This window comes from Epinephelus lanceolatus, chromosome 21, assembly GCF_041903045.1.
Source record: "Epinephelus lanceolatus isolate andai-2023 chromosome 21, ASM4190304v1, whole genome shotgun sequence".
Taxonomy (NCBI): domain Eukaryota; kingdom Metazoa; phylum Chordata; class Actinopteri; order Perciformes; family Serranidae; genus Epinephelus; species Epinephelus lanceolatus.
The window spans coordinates 27,761,836-27,782,655 of NC_135754.1; the positions used below are offsets into that span (position 1 = coordinate 27,761,836).

Consider the following 20,820-nt stretch of genomic DNA (forward strand, 5'->3'; position numbering starts at 1 on the left):
GACAGTCCACCTGTCGGACCTGGACTAAGAGTTTGCAGTGACCACTTTCTGCCATCAGATTATGTGGAGGAGGGAGGCTTCGATGAGTCCGGAAGATTTGTTCGTCGGCCCACAAATCGGCTAAAGCCAGATTCCGTGCCATCAGTGTTTGATTTTAGCTGGTACAGTGGTGGAAAAAAGTTTTCGGACACCCCATGCATTTGTGAAATATTGCATTAAGAATCACTCTTAGGTCTTCAAGTGCAATTTCTTTTAGTACAGTCACAGCCAAAATACTAAATAAATCCTAAGACAGCCATTAAAAACTTAAAATTGATTGGTTCCATAAAAATACATAAGAAATTTTGAGTACTGGGTCATTTTGGTACCAGTGATGAAGGTCGTTCTTTTTATTAAAAGACACAATTTTTGTTGCCAAGCTTTGTGTCTACATAAAGCCAGCACATTTGAAAGTTCTTCAGACACAAAAATGGCTAAAACAAGGAACCTAACGCAGGAAACACGCCTGAAGATAAAGATTCTCAGCCAGGAAGGGTACAGCTGCCGCCAGATAGCCAGGAAGTGCAGATGCAGTCTTTCAGCAGTTGGATACACTCTGCAGAAATACAGACGAACCAACAGCTTGGAAGACAAACCAAGATCTGGGCGTTCAAGGGTTTTTTCAGCAAGAAATGACCGCATCCTGATCCACATGTGCAGGCAAAACCGCCGAATGACATCACAGGAGCTTCAGCAGCAGTGGTCAAACCAAACTGGTGTCCAGTGTTCCACCCGCACTGTACGTGGCCGACTTTTAGATCATGGCTTAAGGTCCTACAAGGCTATCAAGAAGCCCCTGATCAATGAGAGACAGAGGTTAGCCCGGCGTCGTTGGGCCCAGGCACACAAGAACTGGACAGCCAGGAATTGGAAGAAGATTTTGTGGTCAGATGAGTCCAGTTTCCAGCTTTACCTTCCTCCTACTAATGTGAGGGGACGCAGAAGGCCAGGCGAAGCATTATCTCCAGCATGTACAGTACCTACTGTCAAGCATGGTGGAGGCAGTATCATGGTTTGGGGATGCATGAGTGCTGCTGGTGTTGGTCATCTCACTGTCTGTGATGGCACATTGAACTCTACCAAGTATTGTACCATTCTCGAAACCCACATGCTCTCTTCTGCGCGTGCACTGTTCCGTCGAGGTAAAAACTGGATGTTTCAACAAGATAATGCCCTTTGCCACACATCCAAGGCCAGTAGAACTTGGCTGCAGGAGCCCAGTATCCAGGTCTTAGAGTGGCCAGCTCAGTTTTGTTAGTTTTTCTTGTAAACAATAAACCAAAAAATATAATTTGTATTTGTTTGTATCTGTCTAATGCAGCCACACCTTTTGAAACACAAAAAAGATTTTTCCACAAATATTTCATGATAATATTTGAGATTGTGTAAAATTTTAAGGGTGTCCGAAAACTTTTTTCCACCACTTTACAGTGTAGGGGAAACGGACAGACCACTACATACGGACACTACGGACTCTGTTCTCCGCCGGAGGGAAAGGGCACAAAAACGTGCGAGCCAGGCAGAAGAGTGAGAGGTAGTGTTACTGTAAATGTAGCCTATAATATTGTAGCGTCTGCCAGGACCATAGACTGTGGCCAGGACGTGTGGAAGGATGACGCGGTTATTCAGCAAACCACCGTTTATTACGTAGGCCTAAGGGATAATTTATAAAGCCTCTTTCACACAGAGCGCGATTTTCGCAGCGCGCAAGACAGGATTTGGGGGAGTACAGGCTCGTTCAGGAGCTACAGCTCCATGGTGACCTCTTCCGGGTCTACTTCAGGCTCTTCTCTGTATTGGACGCCCCGAGGTGTCATCACAGCGTGTTGCGGTGAAATTAAAAAATGTTCAATTCGAGCGCAGGCTGGCACGGCGCAGACGCCGCGGCATACGCCCTCTCGCGCGCCGCTCAGCCCGGCGGTAGAGCGGTGTGCTCTTGAGCCGCGGTAGCACATACTTAATGAATGGGTTCGTCGGCGGAGGTCTGCGCTTTGCGCGCTCTGTGTGAAAAGGGCTTAATGAGCCGGTGGTGAGCCTCCGCTGCACGTCGGGGTTCTATTCCCCTGTCGGGAGTTGTTTTCCCAGTATTCACCCGCTCATTATACATTATCCCGCTTATTACACGGCTAATTATCAGTTAAATAAATAATGTTGTCTGCCTCCGCAAAGTGCATTAAAACCGACCGGATTCGACAACTTTTGGTGAAAGTTGTGTATACTCACCCAGGCTTAGTGGACTGAACCGAGGCATAAAACTTGACTGCCGACTGTGTATTCAAATCCGTGTTCTTTTGTTTTTGGCAGAGAAAGTCCGTATTCTTATTCTTCAGCGGCATCCCATTCCTCAAAATCCTTGTAGCTACTCTCCAAATAAGTTAAAAGAAATGTTAAAATCAGCCACTCTGTTTGTTTTTTCCCTCGGAAGTTGTTTGACAGCTGCAGTGTTGCAGGACGGCGTCCCTAGCAACGCTGGGCTACGTAGCAACTGTGTAATGACCGTTGCTACTAGCAACGGTCATTACACAGTAATATCAGACCACTGAATGCCGCGACTGACCAATCAGAATACAGCATTTAATAGAGCCGTATTTTAAAGCAATAAAATGTATAAAAATCATGGATGAATGGATCAGGATTGTATATTTAGACAATTTTGACCATTTTATTTCATTCTTTCTTTGTTTTTATTGCTTTGTGCTCAGTTTGTAATTTATACTGATACTTTGTTGTGAGCTTGATATTGTAATGGCTAGACTTTGTTTATATGATAAAGATAAAATAAGTCTAAAAACATGTATTGGAGTTGACTAGAAGTGAGGAAGCATGTCAGGAACTGGAAGAAAGTCGAGGCAGCAGAATCATGGTGAATGTCAGTACCCAGACTGACTTGGTGGAAGATGAAAGTGAGGGCAGTGGAAGAACACGTGTGAGCATAGGTACAGTCACCGATGACATAGAAAAGAACATGGTACTCATCAACGACCATTCCTACTGTACATCAGTGGATGACTTTGGTGTATTGGATAGCATCCCAGTGCCAAGGGCTTCATCACCACAGCATAGTGAGGTATCATTCATCATCATCAAGAAGAAGAAGAAGAAGAAGAAGAAGAAGGGGAAATGAGCTTGATTGATGTCAAAGATGAGGAGTTCAATCTCTCAGATGACAGGAAGAGCATAGTATCTGTGCAAGAGCTACTGAAACTGTTCACTGTGTGTCATTGGGAGAATTGTGGAAAATGTCTTGTTGAGCCGCCAACTGTTTCCAAAAGTGGATTTGGGATGAAGGTGAAGACTGAGTGCATTGATGGCCACAGCTATACCTGGCGTTCCCAGTCCCTGGTGAGGGGTGTAATGGAGTGCAATGTGTCAGTACCTGCAGCAGTATTTGTCACAGGGAATGAATGCACTCCATTCATTGAGCTCTGTGAAACAATTGGCTTAGAGAGCCTCTCCAAGAGACAGTGGTTCAAGATTCAAAAGGCCTATGTCATCCCTGAAGTGAATCAAACCTGGTGTTCACACAATGAGGCTGTAATGAGTGCAGTAGGTGATGAACCACTGGTGGTGTCAGGTGATTCAAGGTATGACAGCCCAGGTCACAATGCGTCATATGGCACCTACTCCTACTCCGTCACTGACACAAAGTCAGGGCTGCTGGTTGCTCAGGAGACCGTGAATGTCACTGAAGTAAAGACCAGTTACTAGCTAGAGGTTGAAGGTCTGGAGAGATGCCTTGCAAAGCTGGACGAACACAACGTCTCCATCTCTGTGCTAGCAACTGATTGCCACCCGTCTGTCCAAAGGGTAATGCGAGAAGAGTATGGCAACATCAAGCACGAGTACGATCTGTGGCACATTGTTAAAAGTGTAAAAAAGAGTCTGCTGAAATGCCACAATGAGGACTTGCTTGAGTGGAGCAGGATGAACACCAACCACCTATGGTACTGTGCTGGCTCATGTGATGGAAGTGTGACCAAGCTTAAGGAGAAATGGATATCTGTGCTGCACCACATCACCAACACTCACCAATGGGCATCTGGTGAGATGATACGGAAATGTGAGCACCCTCCCTACAGCCCTGAAGAGGAAAACAAATGCCCATGGCTCCTTCCCAGCTCTGCTGCATTTAAACACCTGCAGAAAGTTGTGTTGGACAAACTGCTGTTGGAAAAAGCTGGAGAAAGTAACAGAGGGCATTCACACTGGCACACTTGAGTCTCTCCACTCCGTCTAAACAAAGTATGTCACAAAGAGAAAGAAATTCCTGAGGGAGAGCTTTGAGGCTCGGCTTCGTGTAGCTGCGCTGGACCACAACCACAACGTGATCAGAGAGACGGCAAAGACCAAACAGGGAGAGGAGCAAATGAAGCACCAGTTCTCCAAGGCTTGTCAGCAGTATGTGGTGGTACCAGTGAAGGTCTGCAAAGACTACAGCTTCAGAAAGGACATTGTGGCAGGAGCACTGAAGTGCTGTGAGGCAATCTCCATTCGGGCAGCACTGAGGGAACACACCAAAGAGAAAGCAGTGACCATCGGCGAACATAGAGGAGTTAAAAAACCAGACAAAGCCCTGTCAGTAGCAAAACATATCAGCAGATTTTCAGCAAAGCCCAGCACTACAGATCCATAAGCCAACATTATTAGTCCGTTGTACCCCCACAACCCTGACAGGTGCATTTCAAGTTCAGATACCCTTCAGTGACACCACCTGTCATGTAGAAAATGTGTTCATTGAAAATGATTTGAAACTGGATGCTATTATTACTATTGATCATATATTATTTAAGTATTTTTTGGATGGGGTGGTATTGCCTTTATTACATTACAGCTTAGAGAGTGACAGGAAAGAGCTATCTGGGTGCCACATTGATTGAATATTGTTGAATATTGTTATAGTATTGTTTCATACAAGACATATTTATCCTGGAGTTTTTAGGCTTGCTCTCTTTCTTCTGTATGTTTGATCAATTGCATGTGTTAGTTATTAATTTTGACTTTTCTGTTAACTAGAGTTTGAGCAAACTAGTTTTCAAGAACTCTGAATTACAGCAGCTGGTGTTCAGTTAATGACTCAGGTTGGTGGTAAACTGTACAGTCCGCTTATCGTTGCTGTTGCTAGTTTATTGGTTATTGTGACTATCAATATACTGCCAGCCACAGTTTGTGATCCTTCTCACAATTTTTCCTTGTACTTTGTGGTGACTGCAGAAGTACACAGTGAACTACACCCAGGTTGGGAATCACTGGCCTGCAGCATGTCATTTAATCATTTTTAAAAATTGTTTTACTGTAATTTCAGCTACAATTAATTCAAAACATGACAATTGATTCAAAACATGATTGGGACGTTGCTACCCACGTCTTGCAAACACACAACTGTCACAGCCCTCTGGCCCACTGGCACTGCTCCTCCCTCATTCATTCATACTCCTCGCTGAGGAGGAAGGATGTGGATCAGCTGCACGCTGAAACAATGGACGGGCACAAAACACACAGGCACGTAACATATACTGTGACATTTTAATGACATTTTGAGTGGCACACTATAGTATGTCTTCTTTTTTCACGATTTTGGACGACATGCTATACTGTGATGTTTGTTTCGCGATTTTGGACGACATGCTATACTGTGACGTTTGTTTCACGATTTTGGAAGACATGCTATACTGTGACGTTTGTTTCACGATTTTGGAAGACATGCTATACTGTGACTTTTTTTCACAATTTTGGATGACATGCTATACTGTGACTTTTTTTCACGATTTTGGAAGACATGCTATACTGTGACTTTTTTTCACGATTTTGGACGACATGCTATACTGTGACTTTTTTCACGATTTTGGATGACATGCTATATTGTGACGTTTGTTTCACGATTTTGGATGACATGCTATACTGTGACGTTTTTTCACGATTTTGGACGACATGCTATACTGTGACTTTTTTCCACGATTTTGGATGACATGCTATACTGTGACTTTTTTTTAACGATTTTGGATAACATGCTATACTGTGACTTTTTTTCACGATTTTGGAAGACATGCTATACTGTGACTTTTTTCATGATTTTGGATGACATGCTATACTGTGACTTTTTTCACAATTTTGGATGACATGCTATACTGTGACGTTTTTTCACGATTTTGGACGACATGCTATACTGTGACTTTTTTTTAACAATTTTGGATGACATGCTATACTGTGACGTTTTTTTAACGATTTTGGATGACATGCTATACTGTGACGTTTTTTCACGATTTTGGACGACATGCTATACTGTGACTTTTTTTCACGATATTGGACGACATGCTATACTGTGACGTTTTTTCACAATTTTGGACGACATGCTATACTGTGACGTTTTTTCACGATTTTGGACGACATGCTATACTGTGACTTTTTTCATGATTTTAGATGACATGCTATACTGTGACTTTTTTTCACGATTTTGGACGACATGCTATACTGTGACGTTTTTTCACGATTTTGGATGACATGCTATACTATGACGTTTTTTCACAATTTTGGACGACATGCTATACTGTGACGTTTTTTTAACGATTTTGGACGACGTGCTATACTGTGACGTTTTTTCACGATTTTGGACGACATGCTATACTGTGACGTTTTTTCACGATTTTGGACGACATGCTATACTGTGACCTTTTTTCACGATTTTGGACGACATGCTATACTGTGACGTTTTTTCACGATTTTGGACGACATGCTATGGATGACGTGCAGGTTTACATTCATACTGCACGGAGCAAAATGCCTCTCATTTCAGCTGAAATTTAATCATAATTTAGATGTTTTATTAACTTTAAAGTGACTTGCTATCAAGGTTCAATGTGCCCCACATTTCAGAGGCAGTGTATTTATTTTAGATGTTATTGTAGTGGTTAACTTTTGAGTTGCCGTCATGTTCACATTCATACCGCACGGCGCAAAGTGTCTCGTACTTCAGCGGCATTTTAAATCTAACATGGTTGTTGAGGATTGTGATTAAAGGCTTCAAAGGGCTGTTAATGCACACACTATTTTTGGGACAATGCTTCAAATACTTAACAATAAATTGTGCTAAATTTTGACTTGTTTCCTGAGTGTTTTCCTTTTTCAGACTAGTTGACTGGTCTTCATTAAAATTTTTGTTTAGTGGACAGGAAAACTAGTCGCCAGGATCATCCCTAGTTGCTGGTGGCATTTTTGCACATCAGTTATAGGCGTTTTGCATGAAAGAATTCCCATTTCTCTTTTTGTCTCAGCTTGTGTCGCTGCTGTGATGTGGGTGGAAATGTGATGCCACACACATCTGAGCCCCAGGCAGGAATGAGCAACATTTCACCCTAAATCTGATGACAGTTATCGGAGCTGCTGGCTTTTGCGTCCAGCACTGTCAATCTACTCTGATCAAACCACACCCCAAACTCCTAATAAATAATCCCTGAGAGTGTGTTTACCTTAACTTTTAAATTGGATTGTTGCGTATCTGGTCATGAATATTTAATGTTAAAACAAAAAATACACACTAAACCATGAATGTGAAACAACAAGCAGAGTAAATTATTCTGAAAACAAGACGCGGGAGTCATGTAAACAACGATCAAGCCTTCATTGTGTACGCAATAGATTTTTATTGAGGTCTTCTGCTCACTTTTACATGTTTCTTCAAACACATTTCAATCACACAAATATCTTTTTTCCCCAAAAACATTTCATTTACAGAAAATAGAAAAAAATTCTCCCCAAATCAGATCTTAAAAACAATACAGAGGACATTTTAAATCAAAGATAATCTTCCACACACAGAGAGGGTAGAGATCAAACAGCCAGAGGTCTGATGAGTTTGTGATGTTTCATCCTGCAGGACATGTACCTGAATGCTGGCGGTGTGACAGTGTCTTATTTCGAGTGGCTGAAGAATCTCAACCATGTCAGCTATGGAAGACTGACCTTCAAATATGAGAGGGACTCAAACTACCACCTGCTCAGTGAGTACAAGGCTGCTCTTTGTTTCCTCTATAACCTGCAGACAGACCAGAGTGTGCTGAGGTCATACAACACAATCAGAAGATACATTATCGTGACATTTCTGTGACACATTCTGAAACAATATATAAACACCAAAACAAATTTCCCCTGTATGTATGAGCACCAATGTTTATAAGAATCTCCCCATACGCTATTAAGTCGCCATGTCAAGGCATCTATATTGCTATAAACTGAAAAACTGCAAAATAAAACTCACACACAACCCAGGGGAAACCGTGCCTTACAAACTAAATACAAATCAGAAAACAATATGTAATAGATTTTACAACCCAATTACATATTCCTAAAATAAAGTAGTAGGATAAAGCTTTAAGAATCAGCTATTTACAGTGTTTTATTCTGTGTTTTTATGCCTTTGTGGGGACAGTGGTTATAAAGCATTCGTGTTTTCACTGTAAGAGAAACTTGACTGGTGCGCAGAGGCAAACAACAGCGTGGCGGTAATTCTAGTTTCTCTCCTTATTCATCAGGCATTCTTTCTCTTCAGTTGGCTGGGTTGGGTGGTGTGTCAAGTGTGCCCTCACCCTCTTGCTCATCAGGATGTTATTCCTCATTGTTTAAGGTTAACCTTCCCATTGCTGCTGATAAGTCAGTTGATTGGGCCGTTTGTCTCATTTGTGGAAAATCTCTCTCAAACCTCTTCATTAGCTTGCCTTCTACCACAACTTTTACATTAGGATATAAACATATAGTACCTTTTTTGGACTTGTACCTGGACCTGAGTTTGATAAGATCATCCTGTGTTGTTTTCTGAAGTTCAGGATATGTTCTCTCCATTTCATCCAGCCATTCTGGTACATGTTTGCTAAAGAAAATGAGGTTGCATTTGGCACCAGTAGCCTTTGTGTCATAAAAGAGAGTGTCTTCCCTTTCACGCAGTTTTTTATTTTTGTACATTTTCTTCTTTTTGCCCTTGAGTCCCTCAGGGTACATAAAAAGGTGAGCTCTATTACCAGTACTATGTATACCTGGCCGGACCGTTTGTTTCATATTTTGAAAATGGTCCTCAAACCTCTCCATCAGTACTTTGCCTTGTACCACAGCCTTTACACTCGGATCTAAAGTTATGATACCTTCCTTGGACTGAAGGATGATTTTACCATCCTGTTGAGTTTCCTGAAGTTCAGGGTATTGTTGCTTCAGTGTATCCAACCATTCTGTTAAACGTGTGCTGAAATACATGAGGCTGCATGTTTGACCATCAGCACCTGTATCATAAAACAGAGTGTCTTTTTTGCTACGCAGTGTTTTGTCTCTGAATGCTGCCCCGTCCTCTTTGCCTGTGTGTTCAAAAGGTTGATCGATATGGCCAGCAGCCATCTGTTTTAAAACAAAAAAAGAACCATTATATCTTACAAATTGACATGCTACTGATAAACGGCACAACACATTCAGTGCCCACTCTTCTGTGGTGTTATACCTTGTATTTCTCTGGGCGTTGTGATGCTCTGGATTTCTCAGCAGGACGGCAGATACTCCGGCTCTACAGCTGCTTCCTGAAGCCACAAAGCAAACCTCACATCAGGATTTACAATCAGATACAGGCGTTATGAAGTCTAACCTACCCATAGTATAACAAATCTGCCTGGGTGAAAATCTTTAGCTGTAGGAAGGTTTTCCAGTTGTTTCAGTACAAGCTGTGGTTGCTGATATAAGCTTTCATAAATTGGGATTTCCCACACAGTCATTTATTGGTGCCACTTCACCACAATATCAGCACTGGACTCAGGGTCACTGGGATTTTGCATCCGTCTCACTCTCGTGAACGCGACATCACAAATTTAGCACAAACATTCACTTGAACTCAACAATGAACTGATTGTATTTTGGGTGGTCAAAGGTCACTGTGAGCAGCTGGACTGGTTTTGAACTGCATTTCTCTTCACTTACTCATAAATCACAACATTTATATGACTCATTGACAGGGTTGCCAACTCTCACGCATCTGGCGTGACTGTCATGCTTTCACCATCAATGTCACTCTCTCACGCCCGTTTAAGAAATCTCACTCCACCGTTGCCGAGTCCTTTTTAAAAAAAATGTTTTATGCCCTCTAGTGCGCTCACCTGTGTGTGTTTGTTTGCGTGCATGTGTCTGTGTGTGTGTGTGTGTGTGCGCTCGCGCACACGCACCGGGGCCGAACTCCGCCGTGCGTGATACAGAGAGCAGAGAACTGTAAACGTGCCACCATGTAGAGACAGAAATGACATGCCCTTGTGTAAATAAGATAAACTAGTCCATACCCATTGAGTACAGCATACCATACCATGACTTAGTCATACATAAATTAGAAAAAAAACAAACAAACATTGGTCCACAGGGGGAGCCACAGCGATCGGTCGATTTTAACCATTTCTAAGCATTTTTCTGTTGTTATAGCGCCACCCAGTTGCCAATTAGAGTTAAATTTCTCCAGTCACCTTGAGACGTCCTGTTCTACATATCTACCAAGTTTAGTAAAAATCAATGTGGCGGTTAGGCCTAGATAAGAAATTAGCTCTCTAGCGCCCCCATTTTGTTTGATGGGGTCAATAATGGAGGGGTCCCCTCAGATTATGTGTGGTCATATGCCTACAAAGTTGCGTGGTGATGGGTGAAACCCTTGAGATGTTATACACCTTTATGTGATGAGCCACGCCCTCCGCAATATTCATTGCCTTATAGAAGCTCAGTTTTAGTAAGTTTTCCAACTTTTGCCAAGAGGGAACTTTAGATATTGGTCCCTAGATTATGTTCACCCAGTTTCATGCAGATCGCTCAAACTTCCTAGGGGGGCGGCATGAAAATAGGATTTAACAGCATGAATTTTCAAAATTTTCTCGGGGGAGAATCCCCCCAACACCCCATGAAATCTTTCTTTTTGTCACAACAGGACATATTACTGGATTTTTTAAGCAGATGATCAAACAGATTGATGACGTTGACCTTAAAACAGCGCCGTAAAACAAATATTGAGGGTCTATGGACGTATGTGGGGCTTAGGCCTATAGATATGAATATGTAAACGTACAGTATTTTCTTCTGTTTGCCACATGTGCATATTAACCTTTTTAAGGTAAAAAAAAACCCCAACAACATGCTGCCGTGTCCACGTCTGTTCATGACCACGCACGCACAAGCAGATATTACGTCACAAGGTGAAATCTACGTGGCTGTTATACATGACTGACAAGGCTGCTAGTGTATTTTTAAATGATACATTAGGAGGGATGAAAGAGATAAAAAAGAATAGCAGTCAATGAGGTTTGCTTGACTAAACATCACAGGGTCTTTTGTATGATACCTCCACAAAATCAAGTCATAAGGGCCGTACGTATATCACCCACTTTGCCCAGAATTTAATGAACACATTCTTCTGAAGATGAAGTGAAAAAGGTAATCTTTTCCATAACATAAATATCATTTACAATATCTGTCCACTCCTCTATTGTGCAGGGTTCATGAAGCAACCAACGCCTTGTGAGGGCTTTCTTGCAAGCCGATAGCAAAACACCAAACATATATTTGTCAGAACGCTTGGCCTTAAAATCCATACATCCTAAAAATAATGTAGAGAATTGCAAAGGAAGATCAGAGTTAAGTATCTTTTTTAGTGCTTTGTGAAATTCTGTCCAGAGAGGTCTGATCACTGGACACTCCCAGAATACATGCCAGTGACACGGTCCCAGCACCTGGCATCCCCTCCAGTGAAATGTGCCTTCTGCTTCGGTGTGATTAAAAAAATGAATAAAACACATTTGTTTGTTTTTGATTTAACTTTAAGACATAGGAAACAAATCTACATGATCAATTCTGTCAGCAATAATTTACAGATGAAAACAGACTTATTCTTACCGAGTCTGTGGCAGTTCAGCTTGGGTGATGTCCCTTTGTAAATTCAGCGTCAGTTGGTGTCAGATGATGTGAAGTGTCTGTCCAAGAGATAAGACCTCCTATTCATTTATACACTGTCTTGTTCACATACAGCCAATCATGAAACAGCATCATCATTTCTACCATAATAGGCCATATCCTGTAAAACAAAATATGTCAAGTTGTAAAACTGGATGAGCTGGATGAACTGTCACGGTTTAATGTTCTCATCAAAGCGTAAGAGCTGCAGGCTAAACACCGAGCTAAATGAAGAAATGAGTCGTCGAATTGAAGACCGTTTTGTGGACGTGGACATTCCATTTATGTGATAGGTGTGCGAGCATTTCCTGGTGTCTTCTTGACATTTTTTGCCTACGCACCTGATGTGAGTTTTTCTTTGGACTTGTAGCAAGAGCGCAAACACCCTCTCCTTCTTCTTAATTGTCATTGTAAGAAATTAATATGTATATGTTTTTAACGTTTCAACATATATAACTGACACACAAAAACGTATAAATATCCAAAATATTTTCTTAAATTGTCTTATAAAACCTTTTCCCCGCAGCTGGCTTTTGATCATATTTAGTCTATATATCCAATTCCCGCACCTGGCTTCTGATTATGTGTGATCAAAAGTCAGGTGCAGGGGGAAAGTTTGAGGAGAGTTGGTGGTTATTGTAAGTGTGAGCATTGGCGAGTTAAATCAATGACTGACATGGATCGGAGAAGGCATCTTGGTGCAGTTATTGCAGCAGGACTGCTGTACCTGCAGGCTGAGGAGGAGGCTGCCCAGCTGAGGAGGCAGATCCCAGAAAGACAGCAGAGAATGAGGCGGAGGATGAGACGTGCGATGCTTGCATGTCTCTATTGTTTGATGTTTGTCCAGTTGTGAACAAAGTACCCAGAACAAGTAGTAATATCACAACAATGAACAAAAACTCAGTCACAAGTAAAAGTGCTGCAAATCTGACTGGAGTAAAAGTATCTGGGTATTGTCAGCAAAATGTAGGACTACTTAAAATTAAAAGTTCAAAGTACTCATTATGCAGAGTGACCCAATTTCAAGTGTTGTGATCATCATATACATGAATATGTATTGAGTATTAATTGATCAACGTAGGCTACATGTAAGCAGCATTATATACTATACTAGTCTAATGTATAACAACACACAGCAACTTGTAAATATGAAACTTACAACATATAAAACAAACTGTCTGAAAAGTAACTATAGCTATCAAATAAATGGAGCTTGAGTAGAATGTACAGTATTTCCCTCCAAGTATAAAGTAGCAGAAAATGGAAATACCCAAAATACAAGTACATCAAATTTGTACTTAAGTACAGTAGCTACTTGAGTAAATATACTTAGTTACTGTCCATCACTGCATTTGTCTCATCATTATGCTTTCTGTCTGCATTTTTATGGAGACTTGACAATTTACTTGGTACACCTAGAAAAAACAAAAGCAGTTTAATATTCAGTCTAACATTATATTGAAGTGTTGAGTTGTAGATTGTGGTGCTGTTGAACTGTACTGGATTACACTGACAGCAGTTTGTCATTTAGTCTGCCCTCACCAATATAAATGGGATCAAACAGGTCAGATGTTCAGAGGAAAACTTTACTCAGCCCCACTTCAGGTATACAATTCATATCAGATAATCAATATTTAAAATGCTGTTGAATAAATACTACAATAAATACAATTAATCTTTAAATACAATAAATAAATTATTGAATGGTAAAAACACATAAATAAGCAAAAGAATACAAACAAAGAACAACAATTAACAATGTTACAACATTTAATAATATAAGAATATATCTTATACTGAGACTGAATGTTGCTCATTAGACATTCCCCAAACAAATTACATTTCATATTTAACCACTACAGAGATATCAGCCACGAATTTAAAAGGACTACCTGAGAGAGGCTGCACTCTGTGGGGCAGCCTGAGCGCTCATACACACATTATCTATGAGCGCTGACACCGCTGTCATCTAGCGGGACCTCACATTCAAGCAGGCTCTATATTAATACATCGACCACGGGTCTGACATTTAAACTACGCATGTTAACACTACGTTCCCTGACAAAACAGTAACATATCGGTAATTACGACTTACAATTGTGCGTCTTTCCCTCACTTGGCATTTCTGATGATTGTTGCGAAATGCATGCTGGGATACCTGGCTGTCTGAAGTCCACACAAGTCTGCTCCGATGCATCCCCGGTGAAAGGGGTGTGGCAAGAACACATCCAGGAATTTGGACTGAACTTGGCTAGATGTCAGCTTTGAATTGGAACAGTACTTGGGCTGTGACTGATGACGTGTCACAAGTCCACACAAGAACACATATTGAGAAACGGCTGGACAGACAGACACACACAGACATCGTGCATTGTTAGATAGATGGCTGGTATTTGTCTTGGTCCAGAAACAACAGATGTCTTTGATGTCTCTTTAATTTCCACTTTTCTTCTCTTTTCCCTTCTAGTGTCTGTGTAGGAAAGTTTAGAGAGGAAGTTTGGGAAGCAGGGAGGGCCCATTCCCATCGTACCCACCGCTGACTTCCAGGCCAGAGTGGCTGTGAGTAACATCAGATTAGTGCTGGTCAAAACTGAATGAATGATTTTTTTTCCCTACTTTTATTGGGAGTTTATTTATATCGAGTCTGCATTGCTACGTACTTGGCTCACACTCTAAAGTCTGACACTGACAAAAGCTCTCAGCATCGCCCACCTACTCACTTTATATATGTTATCAAATTAGCTGTCATTAACATTCACCTTCCTTCGCAGGGTGCCTCTGAGAAGGACATTGTTCACTCTGGGTTGGCCTACACCATGGAGAGATCTGCCCGGGTAAGTGATCACAGACCATAACACAGTCCAGCCTGTTTTAGTGAGCAGTCAACATATTATCCAGTATAATAAACTGAGATGAAACATTCACCTCGCACTTAAAATGAGTGTGCAAGTAGTACATTATGACTGTTTGGGCTGCAGGGCATTTTACATTGTATAAATTAGCCTAGTGCCTAGTGATCTTTTCCTCTTCTCATATGAAGCCAGGGACAACAGCAACATTTAACAAAGGTAATGTTACAAAATTCGGCTCCATTACAACTCACAAGGTTCACTGACAAAACAACTGTCTTATACTAAACACGTTTTCCAAACAAATACAACATGCTAACGTTATTAGCACACGCCTATGGCATTTTACATTGTATAAATTAGCCTAGCAGCTAGCGGAGATTTCCTCTGCTCATATGAAGCCAGGATAAATCACACACAAGACTTAAAATGCTATTTTTGTGGAGGCTTTATTGTCTTCACAATTTATTGTTTCTTATCTGTGAAATTAAAGTAAATAAAAGCTTTGTTTCCACTGAGGGAAATGGTTTCAGCTTACAGAAATAGACAGGAGGTCTGCGTCGCCACAACGTGTGGTTACGTTTCTGGGGAGGTGCACGTCAGGCTACAGCTTAGGCTCTATGTAGACACAGAGCCTACGCCGTAGATATGGCGTCGATTCAACGCCTAAGTATAAATTCCTCCTTACAGTGTTAAACGTCAGCAAGCACAAGTCTGCAACTCCTGCTCTAGTCTAGTTGGTTGCTAATGGTACTGAAGCAGCTCTGTCCTTCAAGGCTTTCTATCAGAGATGTTTGAATTGCTGTCAGCCATGATTGTATAATATGTTCTCTTCTGCCTTTTCTAGCAAATCATGCGCACAGCAAGCAAGTACAACCTGGGTCTGGACCTTCGGACGGCCGCTTATGTCAATGCCATCGAGAAGGTCTTCAAAGTCTACAACGAAGCGGGGCTGACCTTCACATAAATGGCCAAGCATGACCTGCACTTCCTCCTCCCCTCCACCCTTCTGCTATTGATCACCCTCTCCTGCGTTCTTCCACCTTCTCAGCAGCCTTCAGAACATATCACTGTTTGCCGCTGCTCTGTGGCTCTTGACACACACACACACACTCACACTCACACAGTGAGACATTGGCTTGCCTGGTATTTATCCTGTAATCTTTGTGCTGCCATTATACTGTATCTGCATCTCTGTATAAATGTTGCCCCTTGATGGCCACTTAATCCCTTTTCATTAAAGTAAATTTGAGATTTAACTTCATTTGAATAAAAAGAGAACAGTAATTTTATTACTCTTGCGTTTGTCCTCACTTATTAACAAAAGGTTAGTAAGTTGCCAACGCTTAGAGTTCCCGACAAGGATTTCTGTTTTCATAGTTGGTGTTTTTACTGTTGAAAATAGATGTTTTTCAAAAAATGAAGTGAGACTTGGCTCGAACATAAGGGTGGGGAAGTTTGGGGAACTCCAGCCCAGGCTGCTACAGCCTGATACACCTGTATGAACCATACCCAAGGTGGTTCGAAAAAAGATTACACAGTTAAGACATGACTCAGCAGAATGAGAGAACCCTGCCACCAGTATGTTCGGGCTCAAGTAGGAAGGGCTAAAAGAAAAAGGTGGAGAATCACCAGAGTCTTCACCAGCATAAGGGAGAGCACAGAGAGTGAAACTTCAGTCTTGTTCTGGAGCTTGACTCATGAGTTGTATGTGTTGTTGCTTGTGAACACATTAAACTCGGTTGCACCTGATTCCACATGTCTCCAGTGATTTTCTCAGCACCAGCCTTCTGATTCTGATACTTATTTGAGTAGAAGGCGAGCCCAGCCAAAGAAGTTGAAGACAAGGTCTGGAGCCAACTGGCCCGGCTTCAGGCACTGATTTTTGCTTCATCAATGGGCTACTATACTATGACATTTTGAGTGGTCTACTATACTATGTTGTTTTTATGACATTTCCAGTGGCATACTAAACTGCCACGTCCTCGCTGGCAGGTCTAGGGCATGAGGGGAGTAACACAGTGAAGCAGAGGGAACTTTAAAAAAGAAAAAGGTAAGCAAAACAAATAGCCGGTTTAAAGGAAGTTTGTTTAAAACAAAGCTGGGAGAAAAGACCACCAACGAAAAACGAGGTCAAGAAGGGAACCGGATCATCTGTAGAAAGGAAACACACAAAAGAGAAAAGACTGATTACAGCCAACCAAATATCACCGCGCTAACCCTAACTTTTCCTTGTTACCCACGTCTTGAAGACACAACTGTCACAGCCCTCTGGCCCACTGGCACTGCTCCTCCCTCATTCATTCATACTCCTCGCTGAGGAGGAAGGATGTGGATCAGCTGCACGCTGAAACACACAGGCAAGTAACATATACTGTGACATTTTAATGACATTTTGACACAGACTATACTATGACGTTTTTTCATGATTCTGGATAACATACTATACTATGACGTTTTTTTCATAATTTTGAACGACATACTATACTATGAAGTTTTTTCATAATTTTGGACAGCATGCTATACTATGACGTTTTCTTCATAATTTTGAACGACATGCTCTACTATGACGTTTTTTTTTTATAAATTTGGACGACATGCTATACTATGACGTTTTTTTTTTAATGAATTTGGACGACATACTATACTATGAAGTTTTTTCATAATTTTGGACAGCATGCTATACTATGACGTTTTTTTCATGATTTTCAACGACATACTATACTATGACGTTTTCTTCATAATTCTGAACGACATATTCTACTATGACGCTTTTTTTTAATAAATTTGGATGACATACTATACTATGACGTTTTTTCCATAATTTTGAACGACATCCTATACTATGACGTTTTGTCATGATTTTGGACGACATGCTATACTATGGCGGTTTTTTTTTATAAATTTGGACGACATGCTATACTATGACTTTTTTTTTAATGAATTTGGACGACATACTATACTATGAAGTTTTTTCATAATTTTGGATGACCTGCTATACTATGACGTTTTTTTCATGATTTTCAACGACATACTATACTATGACGTTTTCTTCATAATTTTGAACGACATGCTATACTATGAGTTTTTTTTTTAATGAATTTGGACGACATACTATACTATGAAGTTTTTTCATGATTTTGGACAGCATGCTATACTATGACGTTTTTTTCATAATTTTCAACGACATATTATATTATGACGTTTTCTTCATAATTTTGAACGACATACTATACTATGACTTTTTTTTTATAAATTTGGACGACATGCTATACTATGAAGTTTTTTCATAATTTTGGACAGCATGCTATACTATGACGTTTTTTTCATGATTTTCAACAACATACTATACGATGACGTTTCCTTCACAATTTTGAACGACATACTCTACTATGACGCTTTTTTTTTTATAAATTTGGACGACATACTATACTATGACGTTTTTTCCATAATTTTGAACGACATCCTATACTATGATGTTTTGTCATGATTTTGGACGACATGCTACACTATAACGTTTTTTTCATAATTTTGGACGACATACTATACTATGACTTTTTTTAATGAATTTGGACGACATACTATACTATGATGTTTCCTTCATAATTTTGAACGACATACTCTACTATGACGCTTTTTTTTATAAATTTGGACGACATACTATACTATGACGTTTTTTCCATAATTTTGAACGACATCCTATACTATGACGTTTTGTCATGATTTTGGACGACATGCTATACTATGACGTTTTTTTCATAATTTTGAACGACATACTATACTATGACTTTTTTTTAATGAATTTGGACGACATACTATACTATGACGTTTTTTCATGATTTTGGACAGCATACTATACTATGACGTTTTTGTCATAATTTTGGACGACATAATATACTATGACTTTTTTAAATAAATTTGGACGACATACTATACTATGACGTTTTTTCATGATTTTGGACGACATGCTATACTACAGTGGTGGAAAAAAGTTTTCGGACACCCCATGCATTTGTGAAATATTGCATTAAGAATCACTCTTAGGTCTTCAAGTGCAATTTCTTTTAGTACAGTCACAGCCAAAATACTAAATAAATCCTAAAAAAGCCATTAAAAACTTAAAATTGATTGGTTCCATAAAAATACATAAGAAATTTTGAGTATTGGGTCATTTTGGTACCAGTGATGAAAGTCGTTCTTTTTATTAAAAGACACAATTTTTGTTGCCAAGCTTCGTGTCTACATAAAGCCAGCACATTTGAAAGTTCTTCAGACACAAAAATGGCTAAAACAAGGAACCTAACGCAGGAAACACGCCTGAAGATAAAGATTCTCAGCCAGGAAGGATACAGCTGCCGCCAGATAGCCAGGAAGTGCAGATGCAGTCCTTCAGCAGTTGGATACACTCTGCAGAAATACAGACGAACCAACAGCTTGGAAGACAAACCAAGATCTGGGCGTTCAAGGGTTTTTTCAGCAAGAAATGACCGCATCCTGATCCGCATGTGCAGGCAAAACCGCCGAATGACATCACAGGAGCTTCAGCAGCAGTGGTCAAACCAAACTGGTGTCCAGTGTTCCACCTGCACTGTACGTGGCTGACTTTTAGATCATGGCTTAAGGTCCTACAAGGCTATCAAGAAGCCCCTGATCAATGAGAGACAGAGGTTAGCCCGGCGTCGTTGGGCCCAGGCACACAAGAACTGGACAGCCAGGAATTGGAAGAAGATTTTGTGGTCAGATGAGTCCAGTTTCCAGCTTTATCTTCCTCCTACTAATGTGAGGGTACGCAGAAGGCCAGGCGAAGCATTATCTCCAGCATGTACAGTACCTACTGTCAAGCATGGTGGAGGCAGTATCATGGTTTGGGGATGCATGAGTGCTGCTGGTGTTGGTCATCTCACTGTCTGTGATGGCACATTGAACTCTACCAAGTATTGTACCATTCTCGAAACCCACATGCTCTCTTCTGCGCATGCACTGTTCCGTCGAGGTAAAAACTGGATGTTTCAACAAGATAATGCCCCTTGCCACACATCCAAGGCCAGTAGAACTTGGCTGCAGGAGCACAGTATCCAGGTCTTAGAGTGGCCAGCTCAGTTTTGTTAGTTTTTCTTGTAAACAATAAACCAAAAAATATAATTTGTATTTGTTTGTATCTGTCTAATGCAGCCACACCTTTTGAAACACAAAAAAGATTTTTCCACAAATATTTCATGATAATATTTGAGATTGTGTAAAATTTTAAGAGTGTCCGAAAACTTTTTTCCACCACTTTACAGTGTAGGGGAAACGGACAGACCACTACATACGGACACTACGGACTCTGTTCTCCGCCGGAGGGAAAGGGCACAAAAACGTGCGAGCCAGGCAGAAGAGTGAGAGGTAGTGTTACTGTAAATGTAGCCTATAAAATTGTAGCGTCCGCTAGGACCATAGACTGTGGCCAGGACGTGTGGAAGGATGACGCGGTTATTCAGCAAACCACCGTTTATTACGTAGGCCTAAGGGATAATGTATAAAGCCTCTTTCACACAGAGCGCGATTTTCGCAGCGCGCAAGACAGGATTTGGGGGAGTACAGGCTCGTTCAGGAGCTACAGCTCCATGGTGACCTCTTCCGGGTCTACTTCAGGCTCTTCTCTGTATTGGACGCCCCGAGGTGTCATCACAGCGTGTTGCGGTGAAATTAAAAAATGTTCAATTCGAGCGCAGGCTGGCACGGCGCAGACGCCGCGGCATGCGCCCTCTCGCGCGCCGCTCAGCCCGGCGGTAGAGCGGTGTGCTCTTGAGCCGCGGTAGCACATACTTAATGAATGGGTTCGTCGGCGGAGGTCTGCGCTTTGCGCGCTCTGTGTGAAAAGGGCTTAATGAGCCGGTGGTGAGCCTCCGCTGCACGTCGGGGTTCTATTCCCCTGTCGGGAGTTGTTTTCCCAGTATTCACCCGCTCATTATACATTATCCCGCTTATTACACGGCTAATTATC

At 41.2% G+C, this 20,820-nt stretch overlaps 1 long non-coding RNA gene and 1 pseudogene across 2 annotated transcripts; one reads left to right on the forward strand and one right to left on the reverse strand.

Annotated features, from left to right (window-relative positions):
- Positions 1 to 361: 361 nt before the first annotated feature.
- On the forward strand, positions 362 to 16,075 carry LOC144459389 (uncharacterized; annotated as a pseudogene). Its single transcript, XR_013488360.1, has 5 exons — positions 362 to 967; positions 7,910 to 8,033; positions 14,453 to 14,544; positions 14,757 to 14,819; positions 15,682 to 16,075. The product of XR_013488360.1 is annotated as an uncharacterized LOC144459389 (transcript).
- LOC144459391 (uncharacterized) lies at positions 8,030 to 12,055 on the reverse strand. Its single transcript, XR_013488363.1, has 3 exons — positions 11,929 to 12,055; positions 9,515 to 9,590; positions 8,030 to 9,414 (listed from the first exon to the last, which is right to left on the reverse strand). It is a non-coding gene; the product is annotated as an uncharacterized LOC144459391 (long non-coding RNA).
- Positions 16,076 to 20,820: the final 4,745 nt, after the last annotated feature.